Below are 13,470 nucleotides of genomic sequence, written 5' to 3'. Positions count from 1 at the left end.
GGCATCCAACGCCATCCAGGGAAATCAATCTGATTAAATATTAAATTGAAAAATAAATAAGAAAAGGTTCATAAGTAAAAACCCAAATAAGAAAAACTTGCTCTGAATTTCCACCTACCTCAAATCCATCCTCAACTTTGTCAAACCTCATCAACAAAAAATTCGAAATTTGGGGTTAGTGTTTCCTTAGAACAGCGGTTCTCAACCTGTGAGTTGCCACCCCGTTGGCAGGGGTCATTGAGACCACCGGAAAACACATAAATACTTCACAATATACAGTTATATATTATTAGGTGATTAATCACTATGCTTTCATTATGTTTAATTATGTTCAATTTGTAACAATGAAAATGCATCCTGCATATCAGACAGTTACATTACGATTCATAACAGTAGCAAAATTACAGTTATGAAGTGGCAACGAAAATGATGTTATGGTTGGGGGTCACCAGAACATGAGGAACTGCATTAAAGGGTCGTGGCATTAGGAAGGTTGAGAATCGCTGCCTTAGAAGACAAATTACACCTCATTTCCAAGTTCAGTTCAGCTATTTTGTTTAATAAAAATTCCAAATGGGATTTTTACTAAACAACCAGTAAGATTTCATTATTACTCCAGACTTCATGCTTCTGATGTTATACTTAAGTACTTAAAATAAAGCAATCTTTTAAGATGTTTTAAAAGGATATGGGAGACACAGGTGTACTGAGTGCTCAGTGGTTAATTGCTATACTACCAACCTGTGTGAGTCTGGGTGGATAAGAGAAACAAATTCATAGACACTCATATGTGTATAAGAAAGAGCTTTATATAAAAGAGCAATTGTATATTAAGAAAACATTCCAGTCCAGTCCAAATCAAGTCCAAAAGTCCACATGTCCGATACCAGTCTATAAATTCCTCTTCAGACTCACAAAACACATGCAATGACACCAAATGCAGGAAGATCACAGGTCAGTGGGTGGAAAGTCTTGTGGATCCAGTGGTGGTGGAAGCTTCTCAGCGCTGGCATGGATCTTCACACGGCAACTCCAGCTCCAGGGCTCTGGCTCTATCAGGTAGCTCCCTGTGGCTTGTCAACAGGAATGTCTTCCAGGGAAAGAGTGTGTGCCTGGCCCCCAAGGAAGAAGACAGGAGTTCCCAGAATTCTCAGGAGAAGACCATGCCCACACAGGCCTCATTGGCTATGACCTGATCAACAGGCTAGACTCCAACCTTTCGCAAGTTGACAGATTGTGTAACTGTCACACAACCTAAAGGTTGGTGATTTGAATCTACCCATAGGATCCATGGGAAAAAGACCTGCTGATCTCCTTTCTGAAAGATTACAGTCCAGAAAACCCAATGTGACAGTTTTACTTGGTTACATTGGTTAGGTATGAGTCAAAATCAACTCAAGAGAATGTAACGTCAGCAAAAGACAAATTTTCTGCTAGTTCATTTTCCGTACATGCAGCAGGTGACGGCTCTGCACTGGGCCCTCACAGCCCCTTGCTTTGAAGAGAAGGAGCGAGATCCCTTTATGGTGCATTCTGGTCAATGCCACTCGGCCTGATGTTCTGTCCTCTGACCACATGGGTCCTCTGTTCATTACTAGCCGGATTCTTCCCTCCATGGAGACTGGCCATGTTTGTTTGTTTGTTTTGCTAGAATTGTTGTTCACGTCACTTTTTGACAAGTTGATTGGGACTCATTCACAAAATCTCCCTGCAGGAGTCCTCCTCCCAGGGCGGATCAGTGAGTGGTTGCCTTGGACAAGGGGATGGGTGAGGTCCTTGGTTTCACTGAGCTCCTAACCACAAGCTCCACTCTGACACACAGCAGGTCATCGGAGGTCAGAGCAGACGCAATGCCACCAGCTCAGGATTGGAGGGCAAGGGGAATGGGAATGGGTGTGAGGTTTCTTCTGGGTATGAGGAAAATGTTCCAAGATTAAATAGTGGGGGTGGTGTACAACTCTATGGAGATACTAAAAAGCACTCAAATGGATACTTTAAAGGGCAGATGTGTTTTTTTTAAACAATTTATTGGGGCTCATACAATTCTTTTCACAGTTCATACATATACATACATCAATTGTATAAAGCACATCCGTACAGTTTTTGCCCTAATCATTTTTATCTCTTTTCTTCTTTTACATTTTATTAGGGACTCATACAACTCTTACCACAATCCATACATATGCATACATCAATTGTATAAAGCACATCCATACATTCCCTGCCCCAATCATTCTCAAGGCATTTGCTCTCCACTTAAGCCCCTTGCATCAGGTCCTCTTTTCCCCCCCCCCTCCCTCCCCATTCCTCCCTCCCTCATATGCCCTTGGTAATTTATACATCGTTATTTTGTCATATCTTGCCCTATCCGGAGTCTCCCTTCCCCCCTTCTCTGCTGTCCCTCTCCCAGGGAAGAGGTCACATGTGGATCCTTGTAATCAGTTCCCCCTTTCCAACCCACTCACCCTCCACTCTCCCAGCATTGTCCCTCACACCCTTAGTCCTGAAGGTATCATCCACCCTGGATTCCCTGTACCTCCCACCCTCATATGCACCAGTGTACAGCCTCTGTCCTATTCAGCCCTGCAAGGTAGAATTCGGATCATGATAGTTGGGGGGAGGAAGCATCCAGGATCTGGGGGAAAGCTGTGTTCTTCATCGATACTACCTCACACCCTAATTAATCCATCTCCTCTCCTAAACCCCTCTATGAGGGGATCTCCATTGGTTGACACTTGGGCCTTGGGTCTCCACTCTGCATTTCCCCCTTAATTTAATATGATATATATACATATATACACATACATATATACATATACACATATATACACATACATACACACACTTATATCTTTTTTTTTTGCATGATGCCTTATACCTGGTCCCTTGAGCACCTCGTGATCGCACTGGCCGGTGTGCTTCTTCCATGTGGGCTTTTTTGCTTCTGAGCTAGATGGCTGCTTGTTCACCTTCAAGCCTTTAAGATCCCAGACACTATCTCTTTTGATAGCCGGGCACCATCAGCTTTCTTCACCACATTTGCTTATGCACCCATTTGTCTTCAGCGATCCTATCATGGAGGTGTGCAGTCAATGATATGATTTTTTGTTCTTTGATGCCTGGTAACTGATCCCTTTGGGACCACTCGATCACACAGGCTGGTGTGTTCTTCCATGTGGACTTTGTTGCTTCTGAGCTAAATGGCCGCTTGTTTATCTTCAAGCCTTTAAGACCCCAGTCACTATCTCTTTTGATAGCCGGGCACCATCAGCTTTCTTCACCACATTTACTTGTTCACCCACTTTGGCTCCAGCCGTTGTGTCGGGAGAGTGAGCATCATAGAGTTCCAATTTAATAAAAGAAGGTATTCATGCATTGAGGGAGTGTTTGAGTAGAGGCCCAAGGTCCTTCGGGCAGATGTTTTATGACATATAATTTATAGTAAAAATTTTTTATAATCTCTTCAAGAAAGTCTTCTCAGATTGCCCTCCTCCCTCAGAAGATCCTGTGCATCAAGGCGTCCCGATGGCATAGGTTCATCAGGCATGTCACTGACTAGTCAATTCAGTGGGCAAGGTGCTGGGAGGGGTTCGCTGTCTGTGGAGGATTTGGAAGCAATACTAAAGCTTGACGTTCTCTTTGCTGTGTCCTGCCCTAGCAGTTCAGAATAATGCCCATGATACAAACAGCTCTTCTTTCTTTCCCCTACAGTGGCCTCAAAATTTTTTCTAAATAATTGCTGAGGTTGCTGCTGAATTTAAACACCCAATTTGGCCATTCTAATTATGCATTCTTCAGTAATCATTGTGTACTACAAAACAAAAATAAACAAACAAACAAGTTAATTAAGATCATTCCCACTTTCCATCCCACAGGTGGACTCAGCTACATGAGCTTCTTCTGAGAGGAAGAGTGTATGTGGCTTTATCACCGTTTCCAGCCCTGGCCTACAATGCATACACATCTCTAAGCTGTAGGTCCCAAGTAACAATGCTTGCACACTGACCATATAAACAAAAGGGAGCCGGACGACTTCCTGTGTCATTCTCTGGAACCCCCCATGCACCTCAAGTAATCACCACCTGTGACTCAGTGGAGGCATGTGCGTTGCTATGATACCGAACAGGTCTCAGTGGAACTTCAATGCTCATTATATATTTTGAATATTTAAATCAGAAGTCAGAGTAGGAAGAAAATTCTAGTGACTTATTTCTGAAAATCAGGCAGGGGAAACCCCACTGATCCCAATGTAGGTTGGCAACCAATCCTGGAGGTGGCCCAAGGCCGGGGAGCATTTCCCTCTGCTGCGATTGAGATGCCAGGAAACGGGGCCGACTGAAACCGCTAGCAGCAGCAAAATGTAACCACCTGACGTTTTTGTCTGTGTTTTGAAATTTAACACAAGGAAACACAATGAGAATAGCATGATATGATATTTTCGTTTGGTGAGTATGAATTTTAATTTGTACATGAGCTGTTTTATGGAATTTGAAATTGCAATGTACTCTTTTCTAATTGGTAATTGTTTGAAATTAAAGAACAAATCAATGAAATATATGGTTATAATTATAACCATATGATTATGTATCATTATGGTGGTTACCTAAATCATGCCTTATGCAGATATTTTGGTTTGATTCAAATTCACTTATTGGCTAATGATGTAAACAACTATTTACATTAAATAGCATTGCGTCAGACTATAACCAAAGTATAGCGGACTGCAATGCCCAGTAGATATAAACACTATTGAATAATGCTCTGTTTCCCTTTGGGGCACAGTGATATCTTTTACGTTTTTTTTACTGGCAAGATTAGACAAGCAGCAAGATTACATTCGTTCAAAGAAAAGTTTCATTATTTTCCGCTCTTTGCTGGTCATTTTTGTTATGTGTTATTTTATTATTGCTGATAATGGTTTAGCCGCATAGGCCCAAACCCAAGCCGAACCCACTACCCTTGTGTTGAGTTCCATTCTCTGACTTTTGGGAAGGTTTCTGGGAGCCTCAGCCGCATCTGCCGCATCTGCCAGCCGTTTGGTAGTAGCCCGATTCCTGGCTCACAGTGCCACCAGGAATCTGAGAATGAACATGATTTTTGAATGGCCTGCCTCTGTTTGACTAGCTCGTAGTATTCACAAAGACTATATTAATGAAGTATATTATATTAATGAATATTAATTATATTAATATTAATTATAATTATATTAATGAAGTATAGTGCAAAGGCACTCGACTGTGTGGATCGTAACCAGCGATGGATAGGCTTAAGAAGAATGAGAAGTACAGAACACGTCATGTGCAGAACCTATACATGTTCATCGACAGCTTATCATTTGATCTCCCCTTGACCCATTTTGAGTTTGTTTGGAGATTTTTCTCTGTTTTACTTTGCTATTATTGTTGATGCGTTTGTTGGTATGTTTTCCTGTATATGAAACCCAGGACAGGTAAAGCGATCGAGACAATAACTAGATTATTAGTTTCTTGGGGGTATGGCAGAGGAGGTTGTGGGGAGAGGGGACAACGGGGAACTAACAACAAAGAAGGAAGGAAGAAAGTGTTCTGAAAGTGACTGTGGGGATTGAACAATTCTTTTTAATACGATTACACTATTGAATTCTGATGTGTGAAATATATGCCAATAAGACATTTTGTTAAAGGTAGTTGATAGGACCAGGGCCTACTGCATGACTTAAAATGAAGACAAGTATGTGTTAGGACAGTATCCTCTCACCATCCTTATCTAACCTGAATGCTGAACAAATCAAAGAAGCTGGATAACGTGAAGAACTCACCGTCAAGATTGAAGAAAGGTTTCTTAACAACCTGTGACATGCAGATGAAGCAACCTTGCTTATTGAAAGTGAGGAGGACTTGATTGAAGTTGTCAAGATTTAGTCTTGCTTGCCTCCACAATCAAGTCTCATGGAAACAGCAGTCAAGAGATCAAAAGATACATTGCATTCAGTAAATCTGTTGCACAAGATCTCCTTAGAATATTGAAAAGCAAGGATGTGACTTTGAGGTCAGGTGCACCTGACCCAAGCCATGGAATTTTCCATTGCCTCATATGCATGTGAAAGCTGGATATTGAATCAGGAAGACTGAAAAAAGAATTGATGCATTTGATTTATGATGCTGGGGAAGAATAGTGTAAGGACTATGGATTGCCAGAACAACAAATCAGTCTGTCTTGGCAGAAGTATAGCCCGAATGCTCCCTGGAAACAAGGATGGCGAGACTTTGTCTCACATATTTCGGACATGTTATCTGAACAGACAAGTGCCTGGAAAAGAACATCAGGCTTGGTAAATTAGAGGGATGGTGGAAAAGAGGAAGACACTCAACAAGATAAATTGACACAGTGCTTGTAACAATGAACCCAAACAGGAAACTTTGTGAGGATGGCACAGGACTGCGCAGTGTTTTGTTCTATTGTACAAGTGGTTGCTATGAGCTGTCATTGACTCAATGGTACCTAGCAACAATAGCAACAAATTAGACTAATTCTTTGGTGATTTAACTATTCAGGATATTGTCTTCTTCCCTGTGAGTTGGATCTGAGGCTGCAAATCAGCGGTTCTCAACCTGTGGGTCACGACTCCTATTGGGGTTGAACGACCCTTTCACTGGGGTCACCTAAGACCATCAGAAAGCACATCTTTCTGATGATTTCAGGAACTGAGACACAGCTCCTCTATCCATCTCCAGGTGGGTCTGCCCACATGCAGATACACCCACATACAAGTGCCCAGTGTGAAGACTGTTACCCATGTCACACCATGCTTCAAGACACAATTTCATTTACTTGTCACTAGAAATAATTATTTCACAAGATATAACTACATATTGTTTTGTGATTAATCACTATGCTTTAATTATGTTCAATTTGTAATGATGAAAATGCATCCTGGATATCATATATTTACATTATGATTCATAACAGTGGCAAAATTATAATTATGAAGTAGCACCAAAAATAATTTTGTGGTTGGGGTCACCACAACATGAGGAATTGCATTAAGGGGTTGTGGCATTAGGAAGGTTGAGAACCACTGCTCTAAATATTTATGGGTGCAGAGACCCTCACCTATCTCTAGGGGAGTAGCTGGTGAATTTGAATTGCCCACCTGTGGTTAGCAGTTAAACACTTACCCAACAGTGTAGCCAGTGTCTAAAGTAATTTAACTAAGGTCACCAAATCAGCATGAGGAGCTAAAATCTGCATCTGGATTTTCTAACTGTGGAGCCCACTTTCTTAGTCATTGTACAATATCACTCCTGCACATGTCTAGTATTAAATCCAAAGCTGCCTAAGGATGTCAATTCAATAAGAATTTATCAGAAAGCTACCTATGTGAAGATGAGTAACCAAACAGATGCAGAGAACCTAGGTGTGATAGTTAGGTCAATTGCGTCAATTAGGCTTCCATATGTGGGAAGAGTTAACCAGGTCACAGCTTGATTGGAGGGCGACTGAGATAAATGCTTTCTGAGGCCAGCCTCCCATCTCTCTTTCTCCAGGGTGATCAGACCAATGTGGTGCTGATTGAGCCAATCCTTTGTCTCAAGTATGTGCTGCACTACCTGTGGGCCAAGCCAACTCGTGGATTGTGTTGCCTTCCTGTGCATCGCCAGAGCTTGAGGTGCCATCAGGACCTGCTTAGTTATGCTCCAGTGCTACTGGCTGTTGCTTCCCCACCCTGTCTTCTGCTGCCTGCAGGCCTGCCCTGCTTGTCTTACCTGAGGGCAGATTCCACTTTCAGCATCCTTGACATTGGACCAACAGCCTGTGTGAGTTGAAGGACCTTCAGTATATTAACTCTTCCATGAAAGTGCATTGAGCTGAGCCCTCCGAACTGCTGTGTGGACTAATTGGCTGTTATATTACTTCTTGCTATATAAACCTACCCTTCTATAAATATATATAATCGTAAGTGCCCTGGCTTTATTTCTCTAGAGAACCCTGCCTAACATACTAGGTCTACACACCTGTGAGTCTAATTTGTGCTTCATCCCACTCACCAAGTATAGCGGGACAAGGAGACAGTACTTCAAATACCAAGAGCCTATTTCAGGGTGATGTAATGGGTTCATCTACTGGGTCAGGCCTTTGACCACACAGAGCAGGAGCCTCAGGAGTTTTGCCTCTGCTCTTCTTCTACCCTGTTTCGCCCTGGCTCTTAGAATAGCTGTTGCTCACGTTGCCTGTTCAGAGAAGCATTTCTTCACTATCCTGTCTGTTACCCCTACCAATCCTTAACTACTTCCCTGTTACGTATTTTATAGCACATAGTATTGCCTATGTTGTCTACCATCTTTCTCTGTCAGCCCAGTGCCTGGTACAAAGCCAGTTGCCATGGAATTGATTCCGACTCAAGGTGATTCCATGTGTACCCGAGTAGAACAGTTTTCCTTAGGATTTTCAATGGCTGTTCCTTCCAGGCATCTCCGCGTGGATTTGAACTTTTATTCTAAGGGCTAATATCCAAGTGTTTGATCCTTTGTACCATCCAGGAACTCCTTGCCTGACACAGAGTAGTATTTTTCAGTAAGTATTTGTTAAATTAGTGAATGAATGAAAGAGTTTCTGCGCTAACAGGATTTTGTGGCTGTATCCAGGTTCAGTGGGACAGAACACTGAGAATAGACTGTACATGACACACACATGGCACAGGAAAAGGTGGCACACCTGTGTGGTGGATGTTTGGCCGCCATATTATCCAACATGACAGAACAGACTGAGCAAATTTATTCAATGATCAGATTCCTCAACCCACTCTCTAAAGATTGTGAACTCGGTTCTCAGGGGCACATACTAACGGGTTCATCCTTAAGGAGGGGCAGTGCCCAGTAAGACGCAGGATCAAGTAGTCACCATCTCAGTTTCAAGAGCATCGAGAGTTTTTCATGTTCTATCATGGTACTAGATGCCCAGTGATGCTAACATTCATGTGGTTCTACGAATCTGGCAGGTGAGCAGAGGTTACTCAGAGAGGTTCAACATTTATAACCCAAGACTCTGCCAGCTTTCCTTAACGTTCATCTGAAAGGAAGGAGTTCCTGAAAGGAGAGAGGAAGAGGAAACCAACTCCAATCCTAGAGGATTCTCTCCTTACTCTCCCAAGTCATTAACAAAGACTGACACTGTAGCCTTTATCAAAAAAAAAGCCTGTTCCCTAAGTGGTGATACAGAATAATTATCTCAGCATGTAATCAGCACAGCAATCTTCTTCGAGGCAATTTGTGGCAAGGATATGCATTTTTAAAATAGATGAAAATTTCAAGAGCTTTCCTCTTAAACCTGGTCAGAATGTATTTACAACTCACCTGGTGAGATGGTGCCGGCCTCCAAGCTGGGATTCACTTTCATTAGGCCTTACTTAATTGAATCAAGCACAGTTCTTTGGGGGTTGCCCCTAAAGAAAACCTTTTATCTCCAGGCAAATGTGTCTTAACAAGACCCTAAGGGTAAGTGGATAAATACAGCCAAGCTTCCAACTCTCTCTTGTTTTCAGTGCCAGCCAAGTGTAAAAATGAAAAAGTCAGGAAAACATGGGTTTATGTGTGCTGGTGCTGATTTACTAGTTCCACATTCTCCACCATACGAAGATTCTGCTTCCAGGTGTCTCTGGCACCTCTCCCAAACTGACAGCACCTCCCAACAGAAACAAAGCCCCTTTTAAGATGTACAACCCCCCACAGACATGGTAAGCTCAGTAAGCAAGGGCTTTTTATGCTAATGTACATCATGGGGGTTTGCCTAGTTTTGTTTTTCCCCCCATTCCATTGTCTTTCCTTTCCTTCCTATTTTATTTTTTAGTAACTTTCCCCCCCGTCCTTTCTACCTTTCTTTCTTTCTTTCCCCCCCATCATTTTATTAGGGGCTCATACAACTCTTATCACAATCCGTACATACATCAATTGTGTAAAGCACATTTGTACATTCATTGCCCTCATCCTTCTCAAAGCATCTGCTCTCCACCTAAGCCCCTGGCATCGGCTCTTTGTTCTTGCCCCTCCCTCCCTGCTACTGACTTTTTTTTTCAGTCTCTTCCCCCCCCTCCCTCATTCTTTTCACACACACACACACACACACACACACGCCAACAAATTGCTCCTACCTTGAGGAGTGTACGTACAGGCAGTTTGCTGGCTTGTCAACTCTGCCAAGTGTGGGTTGGCAGTTCAAACCCACTAGCCAATCTGTGTGAAAAAGATGTGGCAGTTTATGACTTCATAATCATGAAGACTAATTTAAAACATTTAAATCCTATGTGGGAGTTCTACCCTGTCAGAATGGACTCCACGGGGTTTGGATTGGGGCTGGCCAGGACTTTTGGCTTGTGGTAAACTTGTGTTGAACTACTGAGCGGCACAGACCAGGGCTCTGCAGGGTCACATGGGCCGTTCAGTGGTCAGGACTGACTGCCCCTCTGGAGTCCCTAGTCTCCAATCAAAGGTCCAAGAGAGACAGACAAGGTTCTCAGTTCCCATGCAGATGGTGATGGTCCCTAGGCACCCTTTAGACTGGAGATTTGGAAGCTAAAACCCAGCAGCAATCTAAATTGCTTCACCCCAAGAAGAGGGTCTCCCAGGCGCTCCAGCTCCCAGGAGTCTGAAGGAGTGAGCTATGTTGCTGGCCTTTCCAGTAAGCTTCCTTCACTCAGCATGGACTCCGCTCCAACAAAACTCAGAGCCTGTTTAGTGAGTAGCCAGACTGTGTAACACCAAAGGACGGTTTCCAAATGCTAAGCGGTCTTTAAGTATGATTTTTTTAAAGGATAACGATAGTTAGTTATAACAACAAAAACATTTTCGTAAGCCCACCTTCCATGTATCAATAAAACCGCTCATTCCTTGTATCAATAAAACCGCTCATTTGCTTTTCTGAAACTTCCAATGGAGCCCTGGTGGTGCTGGTAAGCATTGGACTGCTAGCCTCGAGGTTGAGGGTTCTAACCTACCAATCAGCCTGAGAAAGATGAAGCTGTGCTGCTCTCTTACTATGTAAACAACGACAACACAACAAAGACTCATTGCCATCTAGCGGATTCTGACTCATAGCAACCCGTGGAAACTCTGTCTTTGGTCACTAGGGGTGCGAATTGACGTGGGGCTTGGTTTCCTTACTGTGCTCTTGACAAACTGTCACCATTGCCCCATTGCAGTGGCACTTCAAGTCCGGGGTGTCCCCTGCACCCCAGACTGGCATGCATTCTTATTTTCTTTGCTTCATGTGCTTTTGTCGTTGTTGGCTTTGTCCAGATTCCTGGTGGTTTAGCTACTTTACGGTAGTAATCAGTATCTGGGAATCCATAGGAATAGCTTTTTAAAGGTGAAGTAATAATGAAAGAAAAAGGAGAAAAACAAAACAAAAAAATTTCCGCTAATAATGTAATTTGGTGCTGACACGTGTTATAAAGCAATCATATTGCTAGTATATCATCTAAGAAATGTTACCTTTAAGCAATTTACAGCTATATTGATCACAGAGTGTTTTTACAGTTAAAACTGATAATAAACATGACTGAGGATTCTGTTTTAATGTGGTAGGAGAGGAGGCCATGAGGAGGGGGTGGGGCCATGTCGAGGCAGGGAGACCATGAGCTAAGACAATGGGTGACAACCCCACCGACACCACTGTCCCCTCCATCAGTCTGTGCTGCCTTGCCTTAGTAGGGAGCTGTGGCTTGTATACATGTCACTAAGGGATGACTAATAGTAGGTTTTTATTAGAAGCCTTCAGCATGACAGTAAATGAGCCCTACAAACGTAGCACGCAGTCATCTGATTCTGAAGGGTTATGTGGGGCGAGTAGCTGCTGCATTCCCCCTCCCTCCCCTCCTTCCTGTCCCCTCTCCCTTGGTGGGGTGACTCAGGGTATCACGAAGTCCTCCTGGGTGAAGGGCAGGAGTTCCATAAACACCAGGGAGTTCACACCATGCCACGGGGAAGCAGCGTGAATTCGTCCAATCCAGACACCTCCTCTTTTAGCTCCCAGGACTGACTCCAGGCCCTTTCTGCACTCACTGCCAAGTCTTGGGGCCTGGAGGGTTCTGGAACACAGAGCACAGCACCAGTGAGCTTTCCAGCACAGGGAGTTGGCCAGGCGGTGTGAACCCAGAAAAGGCACCCTCCATCCCAGGTGGCCTCAGCCCTTTACACCCTAGGGAAAGGCTGGGGACCCTGTAGGGTGCTTCTCCCCATAGGGACCTAGGCAGCTTCCCACACTCCCTCTCCCTCCCCCTTCCTCCTTCCTTACCTCCTACCACCAGCTCCCTGCCCAAGTCCAACCCTCAGCCTTCCCAAGTCAAGGCAAACCCACCTTCTCACTCTTCCTCCACAGCAGGTGATTAGTTGGAAAAGGTAATTATTAAACAAATGAACTGGGTAGTCAGTTAGCTCCAAATCAGCCTTTAGGACAACTGGAGCTCAGGTGGGTGCCCTTGCTGAGAATTGGGGGTTCAACACCCACCCACTGCCTTGCAGGTCGTTCCTACTCCCATGACCCTTCCTGCACTTCCCACTCAGCAAATCTTGGTGGTACATGAAGCACACAGCCACACCTGGCTTCTGCAGAGCAGCTGCAGGGTTCAAGCCGACCATTCCATTCCTAGTGGCCAAGTTTTTTTGTTTTTTGTTTTAAAAACATTTTATTAGGGGCTCAAACAACTCTTATCACAATCCATACATATAGATACATCAATTGTATAAAGCACATCTGTACATTCTTTGCCCTAATCATTTTCTCTTTTTTTTCTCCTCTTTTCTTTTTTTACATTTTATTAGGGGCTCATACAACTCTTATCACAATCCATACATATACATACATCAATTGTATAAAGCACATCCGCACATTCCCTGCCCCAATCATTCTCAAAGCATTTGCTCTCCTCTTAAGCCCTTTGCATCAGGTCCTCTTTTTTTCCCCTCCTCCCTGCTCCCCCCTCCCTTATGTGCCCTTGGTAATTTCTACATTGTTATTTTGTCATATCTTGCCCTATCTGGAGTCTCCCTTCTCCCCCTTCTCTGCCGTCCATCTCCCAGGGAGGAGGTCATATGTGGATCCTTGTAATCAGTTCCCCCTTTCCAACCCACTCACCCTCCACTCTCCCAGTATCGCCCCTCACACCCCTGGTCCTGAAGGTATCGTCCACCCTGGATTCCCTGTGCCTCCAGCTCCCATATGCACCAGTGTACAACCTCTGCCCTATCCAGTCCTGCAAGGTAGAATTCGGATCATGGTAGTTTGGGGGAGGAAGCATCCAGGATCTGGGGGAAAGCTGTGTTCTTCATCGGTACTACATCACACCCTGACTGACCCATCTCCTCTCCTAAACCCCTCTATGAGGGATCTCCAGTGGCCGACACTTGGGCCTTGAGTCTCCACTCTGCACTTCCCCCTTCACTCAATATGGTATATATATATATATATATATATATATATATATATATATATATATAT

This window comes from Tenrec ecaudatus, chromosome 9 (genome assembly GCF_050624435.1).
Source record: "Tenrec ecaudatus isolate mTenEca1 chromosome 9, mTenEca1.hap1, whole genome shotgun sequence".
Taxonomy (NCBI): Eukaryota; Metazoa; Chordata; class Mammalia; order Afrosoricida; family Tenrecidae; genus Tenrec; species Tenrec ecaudatus.
This window is presented reverse-complemented; position numbering follows the sequence as displayed.